Source organism: Rhipicephalus microplus, chromosome 8 (genome assembly GCF_043290135.1).
Source record: "Rhipicephalus microplus isolate Deutch F79 chromosome 8, USDA_Rmic, whole genome shotgun sequence".
Classification (NCBI taxonomy): Eukaryota; Metazoa; Arthropoda; class Arachnida; order Ixodida; family Ixodidae; genus Rhipicephalus; species Rhipicephalus microplus.
The window spans coordinates 68,283,128-68,298,508 of NC_134707.1; the positions used below are offsets into that span (position 1 = coordinate 68,283,128).

The 15,381-nt window shown below is 43.5% G+C and overlaps 1 long non-coding RNA gene across 1 annotated transcript in view; it reads left to right on the forward strand.

Moving 5' to 3' along the window:
* The first annotated feature begins 448 nt into the window (after positions 1-448).
* LOC142769134 (uncharacterized) overlaps positions 449-15,381 on the forward strand; it is a 35,187-nt gene continuing 20,254 nt past the window's right edge. Inside the window, exons 1-2 of the long non-coding RNA XR_012885678.1 lie at positions 449-700; positions 3,621-3,728. This is a non-coding gene — a long non-coding RNA (uncharacterized LOC142769134). The remainder of the gene's footprint in view (positions 701-3,620; positions 3,729-15,381) is intronic.

The following is a 15,381-nucleotide window of genomic DNA, read 5'->3' on the forward strand; positions in this document are numbered from 1 at the left end:
CAGCGTTGAACGCAAATACATCAGGAAAGGCCACTGTGAAAAAATTGGTCACGGATAGGAAAACCTGCTCAAACAATATAAATGCCGTCATCGCCACCTCCCTGGTTGCAACGCTCCACGCCTACATTGAAATTCTGGTTATAAATTATTTGTATATTTAGATTCCTCATATCAGTACAAATTTTTTGCATATTAAAAGTCAAGCTATCAGGAGGTGAATTTGACAGTTTCCTCGTCGATACCACCTCAAATTTCGGAGAGTTCAACCTAATAAGCAAAATAATGCATTTTCAAGTGCTTTCCAATCAATAACTTGAGGATTTGCACTGTAGGGAGCTTACAAATAAACAAACTTTTTTGTTGTCTTCAATAGCGTCAAACCAGTGGTGGGTGCGGATGCTGACACTCGTCTAATTGATGTTCCTGCCTTCTACAGGTGTTCGTCCTAGACAGGCCAGGGTCCCGATAGTGACTGCTGCAGCACCTGTCATTTCATCATCCACGTGTCAACGTGGAACGTTGTATTCTGGATAATCTGGCCGCTTCATATCTACAGTTCCTAGCATTCCTGTCCTCGTCCTGCGCCTGCGTGGATCCTCAGTGTAGACATCAAAAGCAGTGGCAGGAGGCACGCCCGCGTCAAAGCAGTGGTGGTTGCGGATGCGAACACTTGTCTCATTGCTGTTCCTGCCTTCTACAGGTCAGTTGGCTTGACGCAACCCTTGGTATTGAGCTCCGTCTTATACCGCAACCACTGTTGCTGCTGCTGCTGCTCTTTGTATGATTCGCACGCTCGTGTGTTCACTTGTGTTCTGAAATAAGTTTCCTGCTTGTGGTATCACGATGCTTACGAATGCCGAAGTAGCTAAGAGAATCGAGGACCTTAAGGCAAAATTTGACAACCGATTGACAAAGCTCGTGGACAGAATTGTGGATGACGTTACGACAAAGCTTCGAGAGAAGGGATTTGATCTCGGTGCTCTAAACTCAGAGGTTAAAGGTATGGATGCTGGCCTGAAAATGCTTAATGACATTGTAGAGACTGTCCGTACTCAACAACAAAAGCTTTGTTCTACTAACAAAGCTTTGAAAAATGAGAACGAGACATTAAAGAAGAATGTGGCGGACCTGGAGCAGTACACTTGGATGAACAACGTCGAGATCAAGGGCGTTCCTTTTTCCAAAGGGGTGGACTGTGGAGCATAGTGCAGTCGATTGGTAACAAAATCGACTGTTCTGTATCAGGCACTGATCTTGACGTTGTTCACAGAGTGCCAGCTAAATCTGGACAACAGAATATTGTGGCCCGTTTCTGTACACGAGAGCAAAAAAATGAGTTTGTTAGGAAGGCACGTAAAGCTCGCTTGAATACACGTGCTCTTGGTTTTTCTGGAGAGGACACCCATGCTGTCTTTGTTAATGATCACCTCTCGCCGGATAACAAGAAGCTTTTTGCTAAAGCACTTGTTCTCAAAAAAGAGAAACATTGGGCGTTTCTTTGGACTGATAGCTGTCAGATAAAAGCAAAGAAATCTACTGACACCAGGGTATTTCGCATAAAATCAGAGATCGACCTGTCCATTATCTCCTAGTTATATCATACATTAGCAGTTGTAGCGTCTATTCAATTGCAGGATGGCGTATATTTCACCGTCTGAACTTTCATCACGGATGTCTCAACCATTTAGGGCGTTAATTCACTTTAACGCTCGAAGTATAAGAAAAAATTATACTATTACCTCATTGCTGTCGGCCATTGGTCACCAGTTCTCTATCATCTGCATCAGTGAGATGTGGCTATGACAGGGACCTGTTTAGGTTTTTTTAAACTTAACTGATTTCAAAATGCCGACGAACATATGACAAAAATTCCACTAATTATAATCATTTTGGAGTCCAACCCATGACCACTAAGTCCTCGATAATCGATCATGGTCGATAATTAGACCACTAATTTCCTGATAACCCAATGCACCGCGCTACCGACGCGCACTTATATAACCACATGAACGTGCCTTATCTATATCACAAGTTTTCCTCTCTTAGTAATTTAGATTGACGAGTGCAGTTCTACACCCTGAAGGCGGTGAGGTTAAGTATGCGGCCTCATAATAGCACGACCTAGCGATTCTCATGAGCGCCGACCAGGAACGGTTAGGTAGTTTAGGCGCAACAGATGATTTCCATGCATTTTTTACCATGACCACTAAGTCCTCCATAATCGGTCATGGTCGATAATTGGACCACAAATTTCCCGATAACCCAATGCACCGTGCTACCGACACGCACTTATATAACCACACAAACGTGCCATATCTATCTCACAATTTTTCCTCTCTTAGTAATTTAGATTGACGAGTGCAGTTCTACACCTTGAAGGCGGTGAGGTTAACTATGCGGCCTCATAACAGCATGACCGAGCGATTCTCATGAGCGCCGACCAGGAATGGTTAGGTAGTTTAGGCGCAACAGATGATTTCCATGCATTATTCTATGAAACGCTATGGTCGGTGCAATCCGTCGAGGTTGATCGGTGCAGCCATGACGTGCTACGCGTCGTTCGCACCCTGTCAGCATATGACTTCCAGCGCAAGACCAGTGCAGCGTCCACATACACCAGCGGTCTCTGTTAGCAGCCTACTACTTTTAGTGTGATAGCACCTACTAATAAAGCAGCTGCGATGAGCGACACCCAAAAGCGATCACCTCAATGGCAAATATCGTGCACTAAGGGCTTTCTTTCAGCGAAAGACAAACCAGCGCAAAACAAAACTTTCTTTCACTTACAGATTGAGCTGCGAAACCTGTCCCTCGTGTTCCGGAAGAGCTCCACATATCATAATGTATTCATTAGCGTAGGCATGCACACGAATGGGGGGGGGGGCGAAGCGGCCACCCCTCCTAGTCACCTGTGGGGGTGCAAGTTCAGCCCCATACATTCATTAGTGTCGAATAGGGTCGCTGCGACGAAATTTCACTCCCTGAAGGGACCCCTACACACGCATTTGTGCATTAACACAGGCATAGGTTATCCTGTTTCTTGGGAAGCGGCTTCATGTCATTTCTTTCGTGAAATGATAACGCTTTGAACAATTGCATGTTGATTACCGTTGGTATGTGCTCCTTGATGTCACTTTTGAGCGGCATTCATTATATGCTGCAGCCAAGTGGAAGTTAACTGGATCTCTACCACTAAAGACAAATCAAGACCATAGATGTTTGTGGTCCAGATATAGCTGTTTCACTGGGTCTCAACGTGCGCGCATCCTTATCAAACGGCGCTATAGCGTGAAAACTCCAATATACATTGAGAAAGTTCTGTGAGTAGATGTACAATAAACAATCATCAACTCTAGTGAACGATACGTGTCGCGTAAACTTATCGTTGTGTATGAGTATGGTGAAGAGAGTCATCAGGGTCTAGCAATGTAAGCTGAAAACATCGTACACTTTTATTATTCGAACACTCGTATGGTGGAGGCAGGGTGAAGGAAGTTTTTTTTGCATCATGAATGGAGGTACGAACAATGTTTCTTCTCTCCTACTAGGACTTTTTAATTCAGCAAATTCGGTAAAATTTGCAAACGAAGTAAACATATTTTTTTTTGCATGTGCACAAGACACACCCCAAGAAGGTCCCCGCTGTGCCGTCAACTTCATCGTCAGGTTCCCCGCGTGGAATCTTCAGAGTCTACAAGACATTCGACTTCAAACATTTAGAACACTTTGTAAGTACCAATTATATATTCTACAGCAAGAAAGAAGCAATATTTATAAGTGACAGAGTGCTAAACAATGTTGGCCCTCTCACTGTTTACAAACACAGGCTCCTGATGACAGCTGGTTTCGTCCACTGATGTGCCCTGATTGCAATAGTATCAGTGAGCAAGAAGAGCCATAGAAAACAGCCCGCAAATTTTTTACAATATCTCTCCCTTATTTCAGCAACTATATTTATATATGTGTTCTTTTGGGCTTTATAAAAACTATAAGACATTCTCTTGAACTTTGTGCTCGTTGTTTTTAACTGAAAAACTAAACATACTTTCTTTACCCTAAGAAAAAAACTTGAAAGCGTACTTTGAGCTTAGACGTTAGGAGTCGGTATAAATGAGGTGAAAGCAAGTTTTTTGGGGTGCAATGCTTGCAATCCTGAAACCGTCTATACCATCTCAAGCGAGAGTGCCTTGTTTGTTCACTAATACAGAGAAAAAATGTGTCGATGAGTCTCGGTTACCAGACGAATGATAGGTTGCCTAACCAATGCGCATGAAATGATTGGCAATCAGAGCAATTTATGTCTCAGAAAACGCGAATATTAGCGAATAGCTATGCCCCACTGCGTACGTGTCGACACAAATCGACACGTACGCAGATGGGAGTAACCAACGAAGCACGGAAGTACACTTCTGTGCTTTCCTAAATAAAACAAATGCCTTCTTGACAAGCCTAGAGTTTCTTTCTGTGCGTAGGTATCTCTGTAAAGAATGATACGCACATGTAGGAAACGTGCCTCATTAATTGTGTTCATGATTATACATCAGTTATACCTGTTGTACTTCGCCTACCTTGTGTAACTTATTGACATTTGTTGGCAAATCTACGTGCTTGGATCAAACCTACCACGTCTTTTCAAGATAACCTACGGAAACCAAGAAATTCGAGATAGTCATTTGCCCACTAAACAGTACTCGTGGCATTACCTCTTCATGGCGTCTGGATAAAATTTTCTTGCTTTCTTTCATCTGTATGAAATACTCCTCAAGTAAGGATCATGTCAGTTCAAGTAAGAGTAAATCATAGGTTTGTCTCAGCTTAGGACGGGGTAATTAAGGCTACGGATTCGAAAACACTTTACCATTAGCATTTTTGAGCGGGTGTCACGGGACGAAACCACTGAGGGCGAAGATGATGGGCACTGCACCGTCCTCAATCATTCCGATCCTTCACAGCATCTGGATGAAAGCCGAGATTCCATCGATGTCACCTAGTCAGAGCATGCCCTGGAAATTTAGTTTATGTTGCAGGAACTTTTCAGCGGTGTGGTTTGAGATGACAAGCTTTTATAGAATGTTGAAATTATAGGCTGGCCGATAATGCCAATCATTATGTCCCCCCCCCCCTCATTGAAGTATTTTGTTTCATAATGTTACTGTTCAACGAAAACACTTAAAATCACAATTATGAGGGACGTATTTGTTATTCTGAACATTTAAACGGTAATATAAAGCAGCAGTGGCGAGTTTCAAATTCGAGATGTGGCGTTCGACGATTGCTAACTATGCATGAGTTTTTTTTCCAAATCTGGAATGACGTCTTTTACACAGAAACTATTTTATTTCGAGTAAGAAGATCGTTTAGGGTTTAATGGCGCTTTGCCGGCGATGAGACATTGACAGTTTTAGACTGGTTCAGCTCTCCTAGGACGTGCCTCAGGCGAGGTGTGACGATACTTAGCAGCGATGACGTCGATAATTTTGGAGTTGTTATCGCAATGTGTACATGTGTAATGGTCACACCTGGCTGCATCGCAACGGCTTCACCTGCTTTTCATTGTGGCTCGAGCCGCGCGTTCATGTCGATCCGGCGTTTTCGTTGTGCCACGTCGGGCGATTCTTCGTGAAGTCGTCAATGCGAACGTGATTATTTGAAGTTACGGTCACCGCGAACACGTCATACGCATGCAACGTTCATATGAAGTTAGCGTGGCACTCTTGGCGCGCCTAAGCGTGCGTCTCCCGTTGCCTTGCCGCTGCTTGATGCGGTGTCAATTTCAGGATCGCTTCTCAGAAGAGAATCGAACCAGAAATGATTTGGCACGCCACGAATGGACGCTATTCCACCTTTCTCGCTATATTCATCGTGGCTTGTGGATGTGATGATAGCGGCGACATTGAAAATGGGATGGCAAAGCCATGTCTATACACGTGCACGCCGAGCAGACGAATGTGTACTTGAAATCGCTCCACAATTTCGTGCGGTGACGTGGTTAGAGCGGAACTGCAAAAGCTGACAGGTGGGTAGCGCTGAAAATTGGTGGTCTTTTCACCAGTTTTGAATTGGGTTCGATAATGCTCATACTAAATGGCACTACATTCACTGTAAACATGTTTTAACCTTTTATGGTGTTTTTGGCTTGTGTTCTAGCATACATCCCAAAGGTAGTAAGTGAAACGCCCATTAAAGTGAGGTTTAACTGACACCCCTGTCTACGGTGTTTTTGTAGGGTGTCTGGCGAGTTTTGTTTTCTTCGTTTGGACACCAGCGTGCTAAGGGGATACGTAGAACAAGATGGCGGCACATATTGAAGTGAAAGCCATCCACTTCGAATCTTTCCTGTGGTCAGTCTGCTTTATTAAACTCATTCATCGACAGAAATTGCTCGTATTTGATTTAAAATTGAATGATGAAGCTTCGCTAACTGTGTATCACCGACAAAATAGCTTCGTTTTTAGATACACGGCCGATTTGTGTTGGCAGAAGGCTTACCAAGGTTTCTTTACGAAGTAAATGGGTTCAAAAGAGGGAACTTAGGAGGTAACGTTGGTGTTTTTCTTTAACTCGATTTGGGGGCTTTATAGAGCGCAGAGGAAGTGTTTCTGCTTCTTTTCAGAGCCTTAAAGCCGCCGTTTTATACACTGCCGGAAAAAGTATTTCAGGAACAAAATTAGAGTTTCGGAGGCGTTAATTGCTATTACTCATAGCAGGAACACTTTAGAAAACGTAAGTCTAGCAATCACGCAAAAACACGTTTGCGTACAAATACGCACGTCACGGGAATCGAACTCGCGACCACATGCACTGAAAGCAAGCACAATAACCATTACACCACAGTGCCACCACTAGCTCGTCTGGTTTATCACGGGAGTTTATATGTACATACGAAGCGGCTACTAACACGTCGGTGAGACTTCAAATTTCCATTCTCGTAGCAGCGGCAATGTCAGCGCTTGGCAAGGCCACTACCTTAACTGAAGGGTGTCATGCAGGCCATGGTAAGCATATTCGGCTTCAAACTATTCGGCTCGTCGTTTCGTGCCGCTAGAAATATGGTGAACGTGCGTTCACTTGACCACTTCTCCATACATCGACAGTGCTTCACTCGCCCGAAGTGTGGGGATACCTGCGTGAAAAAAGTAATCTTCAGATGGCCAAACATATGTGCATTCTATGGAGATATGCTGTGGAGCTATTTTCACTATTTAAGCTTTTTTCAGTGCCTTGACCTGCACGCGTGCCATGGCGTCGGCGTGTTCTGAGTTGTTCGAGACCACCTGTGTTTTCATTGTAGATAGATGTCTGGGACTGCCGCAGCATAGAATTTGCAGAGACAAGGACGAAACATCTCTGACATTTCAAGACTCTGACGCGACTATGAGCAGCCGCTGAGCGCGAGCGTGCCATCGTTTAATGTTCTCGTCTGCCCTCGGCGTGTTCAGTAACGCCGCCGTTCCCCATAGCATATAAAAATGGAATTTACGCAAGGAGATGCTCCTATGCGTGCACAGGATTGCTATGCAGCGGTAGAGGGGAGAAGCGAATGTTTGTCGCAGCGCCCAGCCTTCCAACTTAGTCACAATGTACGGAGCGGACTTAGCACCCGTGGGACGGTGCCCCCCACTCTTGTGTGCTGGTACCATGCCGGTACCAAAGGTACAAGGACACTGTAACGCACCTACACTAAGTAACTTTACTGCACGTGTACTGTCGGGAGCCAAACGCAAGGGCAGCAGGGCCTTATGAGCAGCCGAACGATAATCTATATCCGACATTAGCACTTATTCGCAACTCGTATTTTAGATCGCCGCACAGTGGTTCTCTAAACCAAACTCAATATTTATTTGATTTAGCACTCGTTGACTACTTAAAATCTTATCTATCAACCTTTATTGTTAAATATTAGACAAATGCATTAAAAGCAATGCCTAACGCGTGCCCCAATGTCAAGCACGACTACCACAAATTAGCAGTTGAACGGTCTCCCGCTAAATAATAAAGTTAATTCACAAGGACATTGCCCTTGTGAACGACCACGTGCATTCGGAACTCCTGTTGCACAGATGATGTAGCACGAAATAAAAAGAAATGCAGTGCTACAGCTTCCTCTACGAAACAGCTGTTTTTCACTAAACAATTTTTAATTGCTAGTATACCATACGCACAGAAGAAGACAGGTTGGCTTCTTTGCCATTCAGAATTTCGTAGCCATAACAGAGAAACGCTGAGGAGTGTAGGAAATAGACACAAAACTAGAAACTTTTACTCAATTTAGCACTATGTCGTCCCCTGGATATTATGTTAAACTTTATTTATGCAGCATGCCACATCAAATATGCTACGATTGATGAAGCACCCACTATTGTATGCATCAAGTGAGCAAAAAACTTTCTGGGTGTTTGCCTGTCACCTATTGTTCTTCCAGAATAATTGTGAAGAATAAAACATCTGCTCTACTTGCTTGGTAATAAAAGCACAAGCCATAATTTGAGCCAGCAGCATTTCAGCAATTCCTATCGCATACCTCAAATGATTAAAGATGCGGTGTTTGAAATATTTTATTTTAACCATAACAGCATCAGTTGTCATATCTGCGTACGCATATGTATATTTACATATTTTCATACAGTACTTACACCTAATACAAAACCTTAGTAACATACACAGCACAGAACAAGCACCACATATCATTCACCGAAGTATAGCAAGAAGAAACTAGAGCAAAAAATCTCATGATAACACACTCTAACAAGTACACTTTACAGTGCACAATCCAAAGAATATAAGCACAATCTAAAAAATGGGATGCACACGAAACTTGGTGTTTGTCTACACATGAACGTTAGCAAATTAGTATGATAAGGCTAGTATCAACTTTATGAAATATGCAACCATCCAGATAAGCATGTTGTTTTTTATTGCATAAGCTTGACCTATGGCATAAGAAGTTGTGTGATATGATCATAAGTTCAGTTTTTTCTTTTGCATAAAAGTCCAAATGAGACCTGTTGAGTTCGTCGTACATCCACTTACCCAACTATGAAAAAAGTGTTCATTCATAAGGGCCACAGTATGTGCTAGCTCGTTGTACATGGTTGACACTTATGACGCGCTAGAATCGAACATTAAAAAACACACTGAAACGTCGCATATGCGTGCATGTCCAATAGTAGCCGAAAGTCGTGTGACCACACGGTAGCGCCAAGTTTGATGAAGCAAATGATAGACGCAGGGACAACAATCACCCTGATGCCTTGATCACAGCCTTGGCTGAGAGGCTCTTGAAAGTCATCGGCAACATGTGCAGAACGAACGTAGGAATAAAAGAGAAGTCAAAAAAGAGGCCTATTGTTATGCCCTACGTCCACGGCGTTTCGCACGGACAGAAAAAAATTGCAAGTAGGCATGACATACCCGTGACCTTTACAGCACTTCACAAATCAGTTTCTCTTTGTCACCAAATAAACAGCAACAACCAGAAGAACAATCATACATGTTCTGTTAAGCATGTGAACAAGTTTGGTACCATGTGGAAAAAATGTTGTTTATGGTACTCCTTAGCCACGCAGAAAATGGTACGTTGGGCAAACATGTAGCTGCTTTGATTCACGTTTACACGAGCATTATTACAACTGCAAGCACATCAGTCACCACGGTGCCTTAGCTACCAGTCGCATGAAGTGTCACTGTAAGACAAACTTTGAAAGCCTCATTCTTTTGTCAAAATCCAGAGGCGAAATTGGAAGAGAAATTGTAGAAGCTTTCATGGTGTGCAGGCTTGGTGAAGACAAGTGTGTTACTGTACGATCTACTCATTTGTCCAACAATTAATATGCTTTTTTACGTGGATATTTTAGATAGCTGAAAAGGCCACCAGATTTGATGTCACACAGATGATTGCTTTCTTGTAGTGGGCAGTGCACAGGTTTACGCTCTTTCTTTTGTTCTTTCCTTTTTTCCCTTAATTTGTTTGTCATATTTGCATCGAATAAACAGTTGTGAGTTCACGCTCATGTGTGTCCTACCTTTGCCTCAGTGTGTCTTTTAGTGTTCAGTTCTAGCGCGTCATGAGTATCAACCATGTTCAGTCCAACTAAATAACAACAATGTATTCGTACAATTATTCACAAGTTTACTCACTCATAGCTGAAAAATAACGTAATTTTCTGGAATTACGTATGCTTGGGAACTTGTCGGCATTATCACACAGCTGCAATACAGCGGTGTTTTATTTGTACATAATTAGTACAGAAATGTTTACAATGTATTTATGCTAACCAATGTCACCTGCTACATAAGAAGTTCGTCACCTTCAATTCTTCACTTCATGGATTATGCATATTTACAACATTAAAATATTCCAGGTACCCGGGCTGCATAGAACTTGAAATTAAACAATTGCAGGCCTAAAATTTAAGACTTCCAATATATAGCAGATGGTGCTTAGCATGTGGTGTTTTTGGTATGCCATGAGGTTGAAACTAAATTTACCACAATTTTAAAGGGAGTACAAAGCAGTTAGGACTTCAGTCCATAGTAAAAAAAGTGCCATAACAAACCAACATAGAAACGGAAATAACAACCAACATAGAAACAAATAAACAACATATATACAGTACTATAAGGTGAAGTTTATCGCATGTATGGTTATTTAAGTCACGTTCGTACTCATTCTGCATCTTGTAATGTTGTCATACTATGTATGTGTATCTTTTTGTGGTTGGCATCACACTTCCCTTTCCAGTAGCGCATGGTCTCGAGCGTTTTATTCTCATTTCACTACGATGTTGCCCTCTTTTCCATTCTTTCTCTCACTCTTTTACTCATCGACTCGCCCAACTGTTCATAAACGCGGACAACGGGGATTCGCGGCCAACGGCTCCCACGGCTAAGTTTTGCTCTCGCTGTTTTAGATACCATTGCCTCGTACCGCTGATTGCTGTCCGGCCGCTGTCGTCACCGAGAATCGAGGCCGCTTCAGTCGGTTCCTGCATCATCGATGTTCCCGTGATTTCATCCACTGACGTCACAAAAAGAGCAGCGCCACCGTGGGCTACAAAAAGAGTACCGGCCATCAACTCTGTCGGATCCGCGGTCAACGGCTCCCACGGCTAAGTTTTGCTCTCGCTGTTTTAGATACCATTGCCTCGTGCCGCTGATTGCTGTCCGGCCGCTGTCGTCACCGAGAATCGGGGCCGCTTCATTCCGTTCCTGCATCATCGATATTCCCATGATTTCATCCACTGACGTCCCAAAAAGAGCAGCGCCACCGTGGGCTACAAAAAGAGTACCGGCCATCAACTCTGTCGGATCCGCGGTCAACGGCTCCCACGGCTAAGTTTTGCTCTCGCTGTTTTAGATACCATTGCCTCGTGCCGCTGATTGCTGTCCGGCCGCTGTCGTCACCGAGAATCGGGGCCGCTTCATTCCGTTCCTGCATCATCGATATTCCCATGATTTCATCCACTGACGTCACAAAAAGAGCAGCGCCACCGTGGGCTACAAAAAGAGTACCGGCCATCAACTCTGTCGGATCCGCGGTCAACGACTCCCACGGCTAAGTTTTGCTCTCGCTGTTTTAGATACCATTGCCTCGTGCCGCTGATTGCTGTCCGGCCGCTGTCGTCACCGAGAATCGGGGCCGCTTCATTCCGTTCCTGCATCATCGATATTCCCATGATTTCATCCACTGACGTCCCAAAAAGAGCAGCGCCACCGTGGGCTACAAAAAGAGTACCGGCCATCAACTCTCTGGGATTCGCGGCCAACGGCTCCCACGGCTAAGTTCTGCCCTCGCTGTTTCAGTTACCATTGCCTCGTGCCGCTGATTGATGTCCAGCCGCTGTCGTCACCGAGAATCGGGGCCGCTTCATTCCGTTCCTGCATCATCGTTGTTCTCGTGATTTCATCCACTGACGTCACAAAAAGAGCAGCGCCACCGTGGGCTACAAAAAGAGTACCGGCCATCAACTCTCTCGGATCCGCGGCCAACGGCTCTCACGGCTAAGTTCTGCTCTCACTGTTTTAGCTAGGCATGTAGTTTGGCACACGTTGCTGCTTTATACGTTTCCTCGAGTGTATGGCCGCTTAACCCACTCTGTTGTATCTTTTTTGCTTTTTTTGGAAGTGTGATGGGTGTTGACCTATCGCGTGAGGATTGGCTGATTTGTTGCTTGCCGGCAACTTAGGAAGTCCCGCAATGCTCGCTTTAGCTTTGCCTCCGCTTTTGTTGGATCTCTGTGCCCTAGACCAACCTTCCTGCTTCTAGGTTTTGTTCTTTCACTCATTCTGCTCTGCTGTGGTGACGTGGAATCTAACCCTGGTCCTAAGATCGATGATGTTCTCGCCCTAATGAAAGACTTTCACGATGAAAACACAGCTACTTTGATCACGATGAAACAGTCAATCAATAGTATTAATTCAAGACTCTGTGCAATAGAAAATAACCTGAGTAAATTGTCACAAATCGAAACAAAGTGTGAGAATGTAGGCGACTCTGTGCGCGAAGTGAGGTAAAAGCATCACAAAGGTAAACGATGAATTATTTGACGTAGTTGATGATATCAATAACATAATGCGAAGGAACAACTTGATTGTCACGGGCATAGCCGAAACAGAAAACGAGGGGTACGAAGAGTCAGAAGCAATCGTGAAAGAATTCTTTGCAACTCACCTAGGTGTACAAACTGGAGACATCGAACGCACTCACCGATTGGGTCAGCGGCGTGCGAACGTCGACCGGCTCATAATCGTAAAATTTCTCAACTTTCAATAAAAAATGTATGTTTTGCGCAATGCTCCTAAACCTAATAAGCTAGAAAACCTGAAAATCTGGCTCGACGACGATTTTTCCCCTAAAGTACAATAGGCGCGCAAAAAGCTTCGGGACTTCGTCAAAGCTACTCGCAATGATAATAAAAGCTATTCACTCCGCTTCAACCTCCTTTACTTTCGTAAAAACTCTTATAGGTATGAATCTAGCACAGATGGTATCGTCCAAGTACCCGCCAAATACCAAAATTATGCAAATAATAATACGGGGGAACAGAACAGCGCAGGCGTAGCCACAAATTATGGACCTGTAACGGCTTGACACAAAGTATCCGCCTCACTATCATCCGCTAAGAAATCAACTGCGAATAAAAAACTATCAATAATCCTTGCGAATTTTCGCAGTATATATAGCAAACTTGACTAACTTGAAGCCCTTATACGCACGTGCAATACTGATGTTATTCTTGGCATGGAGACGTTGCTAAACTCTGACACGGAAAACAGTGAACTTGGCTTCCCTGCGGAGTACACAAAATTTCGACAAGACAGAGCCACTCGTCATGGTGGAGGCGTGATTATTGCCATTAGGAAAGAATTTCGTCCTTCCGTCATAGTCTATGACTCGCCCCTTGAATTTACGTTGGTTGCGGCACGCTAAGGGCATGTACCGTGCGTCATAGGCGTGTGCTACAGACCTCCCGAGAGTGGCCCAGAGTTCATTGAACACCTGAATGATTTCATTAATTATGTCTTAAACAAGCAACCAAACTCTGTTGCGATTTTTGGAGGGAACTTCAATTACCCCGACATAGACTGGTCCTCTTTCACTGTTAGCTGTGCTAGCCATCGTCAAGAGCGCCTTAACTTCATAAACCTAGCACATTTGCACAACATGTCCCAGCTCGTGACGGAACCAACACGCGGAAACAACTTATTAGACCTAATACTCGCTAACCAGCCTCATGATGCACTTACTCATGTCCTGGAGGAAATCGGCGATCACCGCGGCGTACATTGCTCCTTATCTATCCCACTGCCCGATAAAACCATAACGGACAAGCACATACTCAATATGCACGCACCAATGTCGAGAACATGAATCATATGCTGGAAGAGTTTACACCCCAGTTCGAAGCCAGCTTTGCAAAGTGCACTGCAAATGAAAACTGGATTAAATTTCGTGGCATAATAAAACAAATCGAAGATAGTTGCGTACCGAAAATGGCTATTAGATTAAACAAAAATGGTCCGTGGTTCACACAGGATGTGAAAAGAAGTCCTAATAAAAAGAAGTGTGCGTTTAGGAAGGCATCCCGGACAAAATTGACAGTACATTGGGATAACTATAGGAATGTATCAAGAAAAACCGAAGCCATCATTAAAGAAGCCAAACATAAATTTAATTGCACACTGCCTAAACTCCTCAAAACTGACCCTAAAAAATTCTGGGAAGTGGTAAACCCTAAAAGCACTGGTTCTTTGAGCTTGCTAGACGGTGAGCATGGCGATTCTCCGTCAGCTGAAGAAACTGCGGAAATAATCAGTGATCAATTTGCATCGGTATTTTCAAAGGAGCTTCCATTAGATTTTCTCGACCTACCAGAGAACGTCATTCATGATATCTTTCTTCCAATAGAAATCACCGAAAATGGCGTAGCACGTGTCATTGAGCGACTTGAGTACAAGACGAGTCCAGGGCCCGATGGCATTAGCTCCAAACTTCTGAAATTAACCGCTCAAAAGTCATCGTACCTATTGAAACTAATATTTCAGCAGTCACTGAACACAGGTTGCGTCCCAGATGATTGGAAGTCACAATTAGTGGTACCTATATTCAAATTTGTGTTAAAATCGTGTGCTAATAATTACCGGCCAATCTCTCTTACTTCTATTCCGTGCAAAATACTCGAGCATATTCTGTTTACGCACATCGTATCTCACCTCAATAAAAAATAACTTGCTAATAGACAACCAACATGGCTTCCGCAATAACCGCTCGTGCGAAACTCAGCTGTTCGAATTGGTAACTGATCCTAATGATTCTCTGAATAACTCCCGCTACACTGACGTAATTTTTATAGATTTTGCTAAAGCATTTGACCACGTGCAACATAAAAGGTTGATGTCTAAATCTGTAATCAACAGCTAGACGATGAAACAACCCAGTGGATAAGCGGTTTCCTTACTAACAGGGTGCAGTCAGTTAAGCTGAGCATCGTTATCTCTACTCCCAGACCTGTCCAATCCGGGGTACCCCAGGGATCCGTACTAGGCCCTTTGTTGTTTCTAGTCTATAATAATGATATCGGATCTAATATTAACTCTTCACTGCACCTTTTTGCAGAGTATTGCGTAATTTATAAGGAAATCACCAAACTAAACGACGTAAACATATTGCAGTCCGACTTGACAAAATTATCAGAATGGTGCCATTTATGGCAAATGGAAATAAATGTAAACAAAACTAAATACGTACGCGTTTCATCCGTTGCACATCCTTCGCCCAATGAGTATGTCATAAAAAACTTGGTAATTCAGACAGTTCCACCTATTAAATATCTAGGTATTTTATTCCACTTTGATATAACCTGGACTAGCCACGTAGAATAC